At 49.9% G+C, this 12,422-nt stretch overlaps 1 protein-coding gene across 2 annotated transcripts in view; it reads right to left on the reverse strand.

The window, feature by feature from the left end:
- Window positions 1-12,422, reverse strand: part of RICTOR (RPTOR independent companion of MTOR complex 2) — a 1,569,237-nt gene that overhangs the window by 313,916 nt on the left and 1,242,899 nt on the right. The window lies entirely within an intron of this gene.

A 12,422-nucleotide genomic window follows, 5' to 3' on the forward strand; every position in this document is an offset into this window, starting at 1 on the left:
AGTTTAGCTTGAGACAATGAGTATTCATCCATTGATTGACGGTACGCATGCAATTTTGAAACTGTAGGGTAGAGTTTAATTTTTGTATGCTGTCACCAAAATCTGAGTGTCGTCGGCATAAGATGTAAGGTTAAAAACAAAACTCTGAATTAGCAGAGCCAGTTCCGAAACATATACATTGAAGAGTGATGGGCTCAGCGAGGAGTCCTGAGGCACTCCACATGGAAGGGTATAAGAATCTGAGAGGTATGTTTTGACCGAGACCGTTAGCCTCCTATCCTTAAGAAAGGAGGACAATAGGGCCAGTGCTGAAACCCCGACCCCTAATACATGAACTGATACAGGTAATTGTGGTTTAGAAAACCTTTTGTACATGTTTCCACACAACGGTGTATGATTGGAAGTTCATATAACTAATGAATACGTTTGTGTCCTGCAAAATTCTTTTGTATTTTGGGGAATTTTTCTTTGCGTACATGATTTCTTTAAATCATTTGAACAACTATTTGAATTGTGTGCCTTTAAGCATGTAAAGAACAAGTTACTTCCCTTCGGTAACGCTTTTTCTGGTAGATACAGTATCTGCCTGTGGATTCCTCACCTTGTGAATATCCCCCTTGCGCCAGCAACGTTCCGAAAATTCTTTGTAGCACGCCGGCGTGGACGACGTCATAGGAGCACGGCACTGCGCGCGACTCCGTCTGATGTCACCGACTCCTCATAAGGCCCACGTCGGCATGATGACGTCAGTTCCGCCCTTTTTTCCGTGCCTTCGAGGCACCTGGACGGACCAACAAATATATACATATATACAATGTACACAGTACATGCAATCTAAAAACATTTAAAGTGCAAAAGCATAAAATTCCAGAAATACAAATTCATAAATACATTTGCACATAAACCCAGGTATAGCTGAGTGGACAACGGGGAGGCGGGTGGGTCAGTGAGGAATCCACAGGCAGATACTGTATCTACCAGAAAAAGCGTTACCAAAGGTAAGTAACTTGTTCTTCTGATAGATACATCTGCCGTGTGGATTCCTCACCTTGTGAATAGAGTCCCACAGCTGTCCCCACTCCTGGAGGAGGGTGACCACTCTGCTATACCAGGAAATCTTGGAGAACAGAGCGCGCGAAGTGGCCGTCCCTCCTCACCTCAGCATCCAAGCAGTAGTGCTTCGCAAAAGTGTGGAGGGAGGCCCATGTCGCGGCCCTGCAAATGTCCTCAACAGGAACACCTCTAGACAATGCAGAAGTTGCAGACTTAGCTCTAGTTGAATGAGCCCTAATACCCTCAGGAGGGTCCTTACCCGCCAGAGAGTAGCAAATCTTGATGCAGAGGATAATCCACCTGGAAAGTGTGCGCTTGTGCACCGCTCTGCCCTTCTTGCAGCCAGCAAAATCCACGAATAGCTGATCGTCAATACGATAGTCTTTAGTCCTATCAAGATAGAAACGAACCGCTCTCTTCGGGTCCAAGCGATGAAGCCTCTCCTCCTCCTTGAAGGGTGTGGGGGAGGATAAAAAGTAGGAAGGGTAATGGATTGACCAAGGTGGAAGGGAGTTACCACCTTAGGCAGAAAAGCAGCCCAGGTCCTGAGAACCATTCTTCCAGCATGAATGGACAAGAACGGGGGCTTGGAACTAAGAGCCTGAAGCTCACTTACCCTCCTTGCCGAGGTAATTGCAACCAAGAAGACCGTTTTAAAAGAAAGAAGCCTCATGGGACACTTGTGCAAGGGTTCAAACGGAGAACCCTCCAGATAAGTTAACACAAGATTCAAGTCCCAATGAGGAACAATAAAGGGAGAAGGAGGGTGTGAGAAGGTGGCCTGATATGCAGTGCTCACTATTCTAGTGAACACTATGTATCAGTCCAGCAACCCTTATTGATGATTGGTTGTAAGTCAACCTTATAGACCAGCTATCCTAGTAGCGTGGATACGAGCAGTCTAAGGCTAAAGACTCGAGAGGGCGCGTTAAGCCAGCTGTTTACCACACATATACCCCTTGAATACCAAGTGAAAGGACACCACACAAGTGTTATGAAAATAAACAGTTATTTATTTAAAGATCACAACAGCCCTGTACTCTTTATGAGGACAGGGTACTAAGCACAAACCAAAACTCTTACAAAAATACTTAAGTTAGCACAGTATATACAAATGCCCGAGGGGCACGGAAAACCATATACTCTGAAAGTGGAATGCGAAATTCCTAGCAGGTAAGTACAGTACTAATAGCTTTTGGAATCGCTAGGACTTGACTAGGGAATCGTTAGATTATGTCTAGGAGGCCTAGGGGACTCGGGTGCAGTGTGTGCACTCTCACGCGAGATGCGGGACAAAAGTCTATGGTAGCTAGGAATTAGAAAGTTAGTGTTCTCGGGCGAACCCGACCTGGTAGGGAGAAAACGAAAGTAGATTCTGACCCTTGGATAGTGAGGCTATGCTGGGGCACCGAAATGCCGAAGTTACCTAGCCCAGGGGCTGCAGCTGCATAGGTCTGAAAAGACGTCGGGAATCCTCGTAGACGGACCAGGAGCCGGAAGAAAAGATGCTGGCCGGTGACCAGTGAAGAAAGTTCAGTCGGATCCAAGCCTGGATCTTGAAGATAGATGACACCTGAAAGCAGAGGGGACCAAGTTCGAGACTACTAGCCAGTAGTCAGTGGGCACCAGGAGGGCACCGGATGGTAGCCACCTCGACTAGGTGAGTGGGTGACGCTTGACTCGAAGATCTCACGGACCAGGAGGCGTTGTCGGCGACCAGGATGGAGGATCGAGCTGTCCCACGAAGATAGAAGCTGTCGGCGTCGCTGGACCCAGGATTGGGCAACAAAGCCTTGGCAAATTCAAGCCCACGCGGTGGACCTAAAATGGCGTCTGGAGTGGACCAGGAGGGTCCGGGGTGCCTCTCTTGAAGAAGGAAGCAAAGGCCAGCCTGGAGCAACCAGACCAGCAGTCGTGAAGTCGTTGGGCGTCGTTCAGAGGGCCACAAGCCAGCCGGCTAGTAGCCAAACAACGCGGTGCACAGCAAACAGCAGAAGGGCCCCACGCAGATCGTGGAGATGCAGGGGGGCTGATCTTGGGTGCTGGAGCTGCGCAGGGTCGGGGCTTCTCGGACCCCAAAGCACTCACCAGTGGAGGACACGGTGGGCTTGCAGTAAAGATGTCGTGCAGTCTTGGCGATCGTCGGTCCCTTGAGGTCTCGTCGCACTCACGGTTCTCAGCTGGGCTGTAGAGGTGAGTAGAGGTCAGAGGTGCCAGGGAAGCCGGGTCTCGTCGAGCTGGGTCGTCGGATTCGTGATGAAGGACTTGCAGCAGACCGCAGTGTTCTTTAGGATGGTGCCTGCGGATGCAGGGTGACTACTCCTTAGCCACAAGGGAGAATCTTGAAGAAGAAATCGTGAAGTCCTTTCGAAGAAAGTGGTATCTTGATTCCAAAGATGATCTAATTTGAACAGGGGGCCCGCTCCTATCTTTATACTAAAAAAGGGGGCTGACCCGGTGACTAGGTCCTGCCTATGGGTGGGACCAGGAGGGGGGTGGTTACACCCCTCTCCCCTGCCGGACTTCCCCAGGCCAGGGGCTGGTGTGCCCCTGGAACTGGTTCTGACTGGCCTATGCGTAGTGAGCACCGGGGTGCCACTCAGCAGTCACCTTCCTGAAAAGCCCTGCCTACCCAGGATACACAAAACCATGTCTGGGACGGTGCTAGCACCGCCCCGGACAGGAAACCCTTTGTCCAGGCCTCCCTCGCTGGAAGGACTCCCAGCAGCAGGAGGTCAGACTCGTGTCTGTGGTGGCAGCATCCATTTTGTGGAGCTGAGGCTTCAGTTAACTTTAACCGGGGTTCACAGTTACATACATGTCGTGTCCCTCTAGAAGGGTGGAATGCTAACCCCGTCGCCAGAATTGGCGAGGGGTTAGTATTCCAATTCGTATGACACCTTACTCGACATGTTTTGATAAAGCAATACCAAAGTTAGCATTTAACCGCGAGGATTATAATGCACTTAAGAGTATATGGTATGCGATATCATGGAACAGCTATTAGGACTTGGTTCCGCAAGCTGCAGACAGGCTCAGCTCATGCCAGAGCACCATCTCACACGATTCCAAGCACTCTGCCTTCAGGATTGTCAAGGCCTGCCATAGGAGTGACTGATAGGAATCTGTGTGTCCATTTTAGGGTTAGGTATAGGTATACTACACCTACAGCAAAGGGTGATTACACGACTTTGCCCCAGCTGTCATGCAGCCAGTTGTGTCAAATTTAGGAGGCCAGCCAGGGGTGGCATAATACATGCTGCAGCCCCTGGCAGCCCTGGGTACACCTATGCCCTGAGTTACAGGGTCTGATAAGGTGGCCCAGTACCAATTGGAAATGTACCTAGGGTACATGGAATCCATTTTAAAGAGAGAGCAGTAGGCCTGGGGTCCTGATTGGCAGGGTCCCAGGTCGACTATGTCCAAAACCAGCTAAAACACAGGGCAAAAAGTTGGGGGCAACCATAGTCAGGATGTACCTTCCTACAGAGGGAACTTATTAGTGAGTCCCTTCAAAAATCTTAATACTACAGGAGAGTTAAAAAGAGGGCTGATCTGGCAAACAGAGAAAAGCCGATAAGGCCGAAAGATATCCTTTGACTGTGGCAACAGCAAACCCTTGCCGTGCCAGAGAAAGAGCAAACAACAAAATGTCAGACAAATGAGCCTTCAATGGGTCAACATCCCTTTCCCTACACCAAGAGACAAACTTAGACCACCTATACGAATAGATGGACTTGGTGGAGTCGCGCCTGGCAGAAAGAATGACATCCACCACATCGTGAGGGAGAGAAAAGGAATTCAGATTGCCCCGTTCAATCTCCAGGCATGAAGGTGTAATGTCTGGAGGTGGGGGTGTAGAACCTGCCCCTCCATCTGAGAGAGGAGGTCTGCCCTGAGAGGGAGACAGAGCAGTGGGTGAGAGGAGAGGTGGAGAAGGTCCGAGTACCACACCCTTCTTGGCCAATCCGGGGCGACCAAAATGACTTGGGCCCGGTCTTGGCGAATCTTCCTCAGAACCCGAGGAATCAAGGGTATGAGAGGAAACGCGTAAAGGAGCTGACCTCCCCAGCTCAACTGAAACGCATCCCCCAACGCTCCTTGCATTGGATACTGGAGACTGCAGAATGACAGGCAGTGAGCATTCTCGCAAGTGGCAAGCAGGTCCACCCGAGGAGTCCCCCACATCTGAAAGATGTCGTGAACAACCTCCGGGTGAAGCCTCCACTCGTGATCGGCAGAGAACTGCCGACTGAGAACGTCTGCACGAACGTTCAGAACTCCGGCCAGATGATTTGCCATCAGACAAATCTGATGATCCTGAACCCAGTGTGAGAAGGTGGCCTGATATGCAGTGCTCACTATTCTAGTGAACACTATGTATCAGTCCAGCAACCCTTATTGATGATTGGTTGTAAGTCAACCTTATAGACCAGCTATCCTAGTAGCATGGATACGAGCAGTCTAAGGCTAAAGACTCGAGAGGGCGTGTTAAGCCAGCTGTTTACCACACATATACCCCTTGAACACCAAGTGAAAAGGACACCACACAAGTGTTATGAAAATAAACAGTTATTTATTAAAGATCACAACAGCCCTGTACTCTTTATGAGGACAGGGTACTAAGCACAAACCAAAACTCTTACAAAAATACTTAAGTTAGCACAGTATATACAAATGCCCGAGGGGCACGGAAAACCATATACTCTGAAAGTGGAATGTGAAATTCCTAGCAGGTAAGTACAGTACTAATAGCTTTTGGAATCGCTAGGACTTGACTAGGGAATCGTTAGATTACTTCTAGGAGGCCTAGGGGACTCGGGTGCAGTGGGTGCACTCTCACGCGAGATGCGGACAAAAGTCTATGGTAGCTAGGAATTAGAAAGTTAGTGTTCTCGGGCGAACCCGACCTGGTAGGGAGAAAACGAAAGTAGATTCTGACCCTTGGATAGTGAGGCTATGCTGGGGCACCGAAATGCCGAAGTTACCTAGCCCAGGGGCTGCAGCTGCATAGGTCTGAAAAGACGTCGGGAATCCTCGTAGACGGACCAGGAGCCGGAAGAAAAGATGCTGGCCGGTGACCAGTGAAGAAAGTTCAGTTGGATCCAAGCCTGGATCTCGAAGATAGTTGACACCTGAAAGCAGAGGGGACCAAGTTCGAGACTACTAGCCAGTAGTCAGTGGGCACCAGGAGGGCACCGGATGGTAGCCACCTCGACAAGGTGAGTGGGTGACGCTTGAGCTCGAAGATCTCACGGACCAGGAGGCGTTGTCGGCGACCAGGATGGAGGATCGAGCTGTCCCACGAAGTTAGAAGCTGTCGGCGTCGCTGGACCCAGGATTGGGCAACAAAGCCTTGGCAAATTCAAGCCCACGCGGTGGACCTAAAATGGCGTCTGGAGTGGACCAGGAGGGTCCGGGGGGCCTCTCTCGAAGAAGGAAGCAAGGGCCAGCCTGGAGCAACCAGACCAGCAGCAGAGATGTCGTCGGGCGTCGTTCAGAAGGCCACAAGCCAGCCGGCTAGTAGCCAAACAACGCGGTGCACAGCAAACAGCAGAAGGGCCCCACGCAGATCGTGGAGATGCAGGGAGGCTGACCTTGGGTGCTGGAGCTGCGCAGGGTCGGGGCTTCTCGGACCCCAAAGCACTCACCAGTGGAGGACACGGTGGGCTTGCAGTAAAGATGTCGTGCAGTCTTGGCGATCGTCGGTCCCTCGAGGTCTCGTCGCACTCACGGTTCTCAGCTTGGCTGTAGAGGTGAGTAGAGGTCAGAGGTGCCAGGGAAGCCGGGTCTCGTCGAGCTGGGTCGTCGGATTCGTGATGAAGGACTTGCAGCAGACCGCAGTGTTCTTTAGGATGGTGCCCGCTTGATGCAGGGTGACTACTCCTTAGCCACAAGGGAGAATCTTGAAGAAGAAATCGTGAAGTCCTTTCAAAGAAAGTGGTATCTTGATTCCAAAGATGATCTAATTTGAACAGGGGGCCCGCTCCTATCTTTATACTAAAAAAGGGGGCTGACCCGGTGACTAGGTCCTGCCTATGGGTGGGACCAGGAGGGGGGTGGTTACACCCCTCTCCCCTGCCGGACTTCCCCAGGCCAGGGGCTGGTGTGCCCCTGGAACTGGTTCTGACTGGCCTATGCGTAGTGAGCACCGGGGTGCTACTCAGCAGTCACCTTCCTGAAAAGCCCTGCCTACCCAGGATACACAAAACCATGTCTGGGACGGTGCTAGCACCGCCCCGGACAGGAAACCCTTTGTCCAGGCCTCCCTTGCTGGAAGGACTCCCAGCAGCAGGAGGTCAGACTCGTGTCTGTGGTGGCAGCATCCATTTTGTGGAGCTGAGGCTTCAGTTAACTTTAACCGGGGTTCACAGTTACATACATGTCGTGTCCCTCTAGAAGGGTGGAATGCTAACCCCGTCGCCAGAATTGGCGAGGGGTTAGTATTCCAATTCGTATGACACCTTACTCGACATGTTTTGATAAAGCTATACCAAAGATAGCATTTAACCGCGAGGATTATAATGCACTTAAGAGTATATGGTATGCGATATCATGGAACAGCTATTAGGACATAACAAGAGAAACAATAAACTGCTTTCCACAACAAGAACTTCAGTCCTTTTCGAACTTTTTCCTGGCATACCGCCATCTATTGACTTTGATATATGTTGATGTGATTATTTTACTACTGTTTCCATAACTAGAAACTACTGTGACCTTACTGCACTTTTCCTAGAGCAGGGGTATTTGTTGCTTTTGTGCCTACCTGTGTGGATTCATCCACCTTGAGCGGTTACGAGGGATTACCGCCCGCCCCTTTGCCTGGAAACTGTTACTTTGAGCTCCCCTCAAAATCCTGCGATCACACGGTTGTGCGCCTGTCCTAATCTGGAATACCTGAAACCCTCCCAGAAGTTCATTAGCTATTAGGACATGGTTCCGCAAGCTGCAGACAGGCTCAGCTCATGCCAGAGCACCATCTCACACGATTCCAAGCACTCTGCCTTCAGGATTGTCAAGGCCTGCCATAGGAGTGACTGATAGGAATCTGTGTGTCCATTTTAGGGTTAGGTATAGGTATACTACACCTACAGCAAAGGGTGATTACACGACTTTGCCCCAGCTGTCAGGCAGCCAGTTGTGTCAAATTTAGGAGGCCAGCCAGGGGTGGCATAATACATGCTGCAGCCCCTGGCAGCCCTGGGTACACCCATGCCCTGAGTTACAGGGTCTGATAGGGTGGCCCAGTACCAATTGGAAATGTACCTAGGGTACATGGAATCCATTTTAAAGAGAGAGCAGTAGGCCTAGGGTCCTGATTGGCAGGGTCCCAGGTCGACTATGTCCAAAACCAGCTAAAACACAGGGCAAAAAGTTGGGGGCAACCATAGTCAGGATGTACCTTCCTACACAACCCCCCCCCAAACGAAAGGAGATAAGGCTATCCTTGTCCAGGTAAGCCTCTATTACCTAAGTGGCCATATAAGGAAGGACCAGCTCTGGCTTGGTTTCCCCCTGTGTCATGGTCCACTAGGCAACCCCTCACCCTAAGGGTATCTGAGGGTCTCCCCCATAGGGAATCTCTGTCTCTGGTGTGTCTTGGGAAAGAAGAAGGCTGATGCTGGGATGGAGTATTGAAGTGAGGCTCCTCTACCTTTGGGCTCAACTTCCTCCAATCACCATTCATCATGTGCGCCTTTCTTTCTTTAGCTGAGATGCACTGAGCTCTCAGGGTCAGCCTCTGGCTACCTAAAGCTGGAGGCTGAGTCCCTCTGTTTGGCTTACTGGAGGGACAGGTCAGGTCTGGGGTTTTTAGGCCCCATGTTTGGCTGTGCCCAACAGTGTCCAGCTGTGGGAGTTCCCTAACTACTTTTAAGGGGGATCCCTCAGGAGTCTGTTCTATTTTCACTTGGCTAGGTTTACCAGCTTCAGTGATCCTAATCTGCTGATTAAGGGGTTCTTTTGGACAGGGGGCCCTTTTGGGTCCACCACTGGCCTCCCTGTCCTCTTCAGCCCTGGGCTGACTGAGGCAGGGTAGAGAGGTGCAGGTTACCTGCTCCAGACTGGGTCCCACCTGGGAAGGTTCCACTGCCATCAGGGGCTCTGCCAGGCTAGGCCTGACTACCTCTGGGGCAGTTCCTTCAACAGGGGTAGAGTCAGTTCCCTGAGGAGGCTGGCTCTCACCTAGTGTCTGGGAGGGGGAAGGCTTTTCTTCCTCCTCAATGCTCTCTGTTTGAGTGGAGTGATCCATTGTTTCAGGCTTCACAGCCTCACTATCTGTTTGAGTAGAGGCTGAGACCATTTCAACCTTGCCAACCTTTTCAGGAGGGCACTCAGTTTGTGTTTGGGCTGTGACTGTCACAGCCCTCCTATCCTGTTCTGGAAAGTCTGTCTGAGCCTGGGCAGTGGCTACCACTGCCCTTCCAACCTTTTCAGGGAGGAATGGTGCTTGGACTGGGGCTGTATCTATTACTGCCCCACTAACCTGTCTGGGTAGGCCTATCATTCTGGAGTGAGTTTCTTGCTCCACCTCAGCCCATGCTGAGAGTTCCAGGTCATTCCCCAGTAAGCAATCTACAGGTAGGTTATCTGTCACTGCCACTCTCATGGGCCCTGTGACATTACCCCAGCTGAGCTTGACTACTGCCATGGGATGCCTTCTCCTCACTCCATGAATGTCTGTCACCTGATAAGTAAAACCAGGGGTCAGTTGAGCAGAGGGGACCAGATGGTCACTCACCATGGTGAGGCTGGCCCCTGTGTCTCTGAATGCCTCAACTTTCTGACCATTCACTAAAACTTCTTGTCTATACTTTCCCAAAATGTGGGGTCCAGTAGTGAAGTTGGCAAACCCCATGCCAGTCTCACAGACAAGAGTGTGGTCAGGGAACCTGGCTAGGCCATAGTCCTCCTGATTGCCCAAAGTAATGCCCACCACATTCTTGGGGGCACTCCCACCACCTGGGGGATTACCACTAGTGGTAACAGGAGGTTTAGGAGTATTACCTGGGGGTATGTTTCCCTTATTACCATTTTTAGGGCAACTGGCATCACTTTTGTAATGACCCACCTGTTTACAGGTATGGCAATAAGGTTTCTTCTGTTCTGAAGGAGTGTTCTGGGACCCACCACCCTTGTTGGAGTTTTGGGGCCCTTGGGAAGTCTTCTCTGTGGATTTATCCCCACCCTTCTCCTGAGGCTTGGTTGATTCCTTTTTCTGGTCACCACCCTGGTTTTTAGGCCTAACCCTGGTTCTGACCCTTTTGTCTGCCCTCTTACCCAATTCCTGTGGAGAGGTCAGATCAGAGTCTACCAGGTGCTGATGTAATAACTGGTTCTGACAATTATTTAAGATTTGCTCCCTCATAATTAGATTATACAATCCTTTAAAATCAGTAACCTTACTACCCAGTAGCCAGCCTTCAAAAGCCTTAGTGGCACAATCAACAAAGTCAGTCCAATCTTGAGACTGAGTTTTCTGGGTGTCTCTGAACAGCATCCTGTATTGTTCAGTGGTTAAACCAAACCCATCAACCAGTGTATTCTTCAAGATTTTGTAATTGTTAGCATCCTCCACCCTTGTGGTGAGGAGCTTATCTCTACCTTTACCATCAAAGGAGAGCCACAAGATAGCTGCCCACTGACTTTGGGGAACACCCTGCACAGTGCAGGCTCTCTCCAACGCAGTAATCCATTTGTGGATGTCATCCCCTTCTTTAAAGGGGGGCACTATCTTATTCAGGTGCTTTGTATCAAAACTCCTTTCCCTATTGCTAGGTATATTGCTGCCACCAGTGGGCTGTAGCCCACATAATTCTTGCTCTCTAGCAAGGGCAAGTCTCTCTTTGGCCAGGGCAAGTTCTTCCCTTTCAATCCTCAGTTTGATTGCCCTTTCTTCAGCTTCATACACTCTCCTCTTAGGGGAAGACATCCCTATGTGAGAAGAGTTGAGAGAGCCATTGGTTCGAAAGGATCTGTTAGAGCCTCTTGATAGAGACCTAACTCGTCCATTCCCAATGTTAAGCTGACCTGAGAGTGGGCCCAGGGGTCCCCCAGTACCAATCTCATGTCTGCTTAAGTTGGACCTGGTTAGTCTTCTGACTTCTACCTGTCCCTTATCTGCCTCATCCCCTGACAACTGGTCATCATCCTCATCCTCCTCCTCAGCACCATCTGCTTCCTGGAGGGGATGTTCCTGGCTATCAAAGGGTCCCTGTAAGGGGGGCATATTCCCAACTGGATTAGGAGAGCTAAAAAGTTTCTCAGCTTTCCTGGCATCATAAGTCTCTAAGAGACCAATCAGAAAGGAAGTTGTGGGGTTAGACCCCTGTTTTAGTTTCCTGAGAGTACACACTTGTCTCATCTCATGGAAGCTAAGAGCAGCATATTTAGAAGTGATGACCTGTGGAGGGTCCACTGACACAAGGGGAGACTCAGAGTTTCCACCTTTGTCTGACATGCTGTTTCTAGTGTGGTGTAAGTGATGCACCTACCTACAGTATGTGTTACCTACTGATCCCTTGCTAGAGTTGCAGCCAAGGTGTGCTAAGCCTTGAGGAGCTACAACAGCTGGTTCAGTAGAACTCAGAGTATTCTAAGCTTTAGTTATATGTACCTAACAGTACTTATGTGATCTTTCAACAAGATATTCTTAGGATACGTGTGGTAAAACAACAGCAAGCTCAAATCCCAACCGCTGCTCACCAATGTGAGACGGTGGCCTGATATGCAGTGCTCACTATTCTAGTGAACACTATGTATCAGTCCAGCAACCCTTATTGATGATTGGTTGTAAGTCAACCTTATAGACTAGCTATCCTAGTAGCATGGATACGAGTAGTCTAAGGCTAAAGACTCGAGAGGGCGTGTTAAGCCAGCTGTTTACCACACATATACCCCTTGAACACCAAGTGAAAAGGACACCACACAAGTGTTATGAAAATAAACAGTTATTTATTAAAGATCACAACAGCCCTGTACTCTTTATGAGGACAGGGTACTAAGCACAAACCCAAAACTCTTACAAAAATACTTAAGTTAGCACAGTATATACAAATGCCCGAGGGGCACGGAAAACCATATACTCTGAAAGTGGAATGTGAAATTCCTAGCAGGTAAGTACAGTACTAATAGCTTTTGGAATCGCTAGGACTTGACTAGGGAATCGTTAGATTACTTCTAGGAGGCCTAGGGGACTCGGGTGCAGTGGGTGCACTCTCACGCGAGATGCGGACAAAAGTCTATGGTAGCTAGGAATTAGAAAGTTAGTGTTCTCGGGCGAACCCGACCTGGTAGGGAGAAAACGAAAGTAGATTCTGACCCTTGGATAGTGAGGCTATGCTGGGGCACCGAAATGCCGAAGTTAC

Source organism: Lissotriton vulgaris, chromosome 3_1 (assembly GCF_964263255.1).
Source record: "Lissotriton vulgaris chromosome 3_1, aLisVul1.2, whole genome shotgun sequence".
In the NCBI taxonomy this organism is placed as follows: domain Eukaryota; kingdom Metazoa; phylum Chordata; class Amphibia; order Caudata; family Salamandridae; genus Lissotriton; species Lissotriton vulgaris.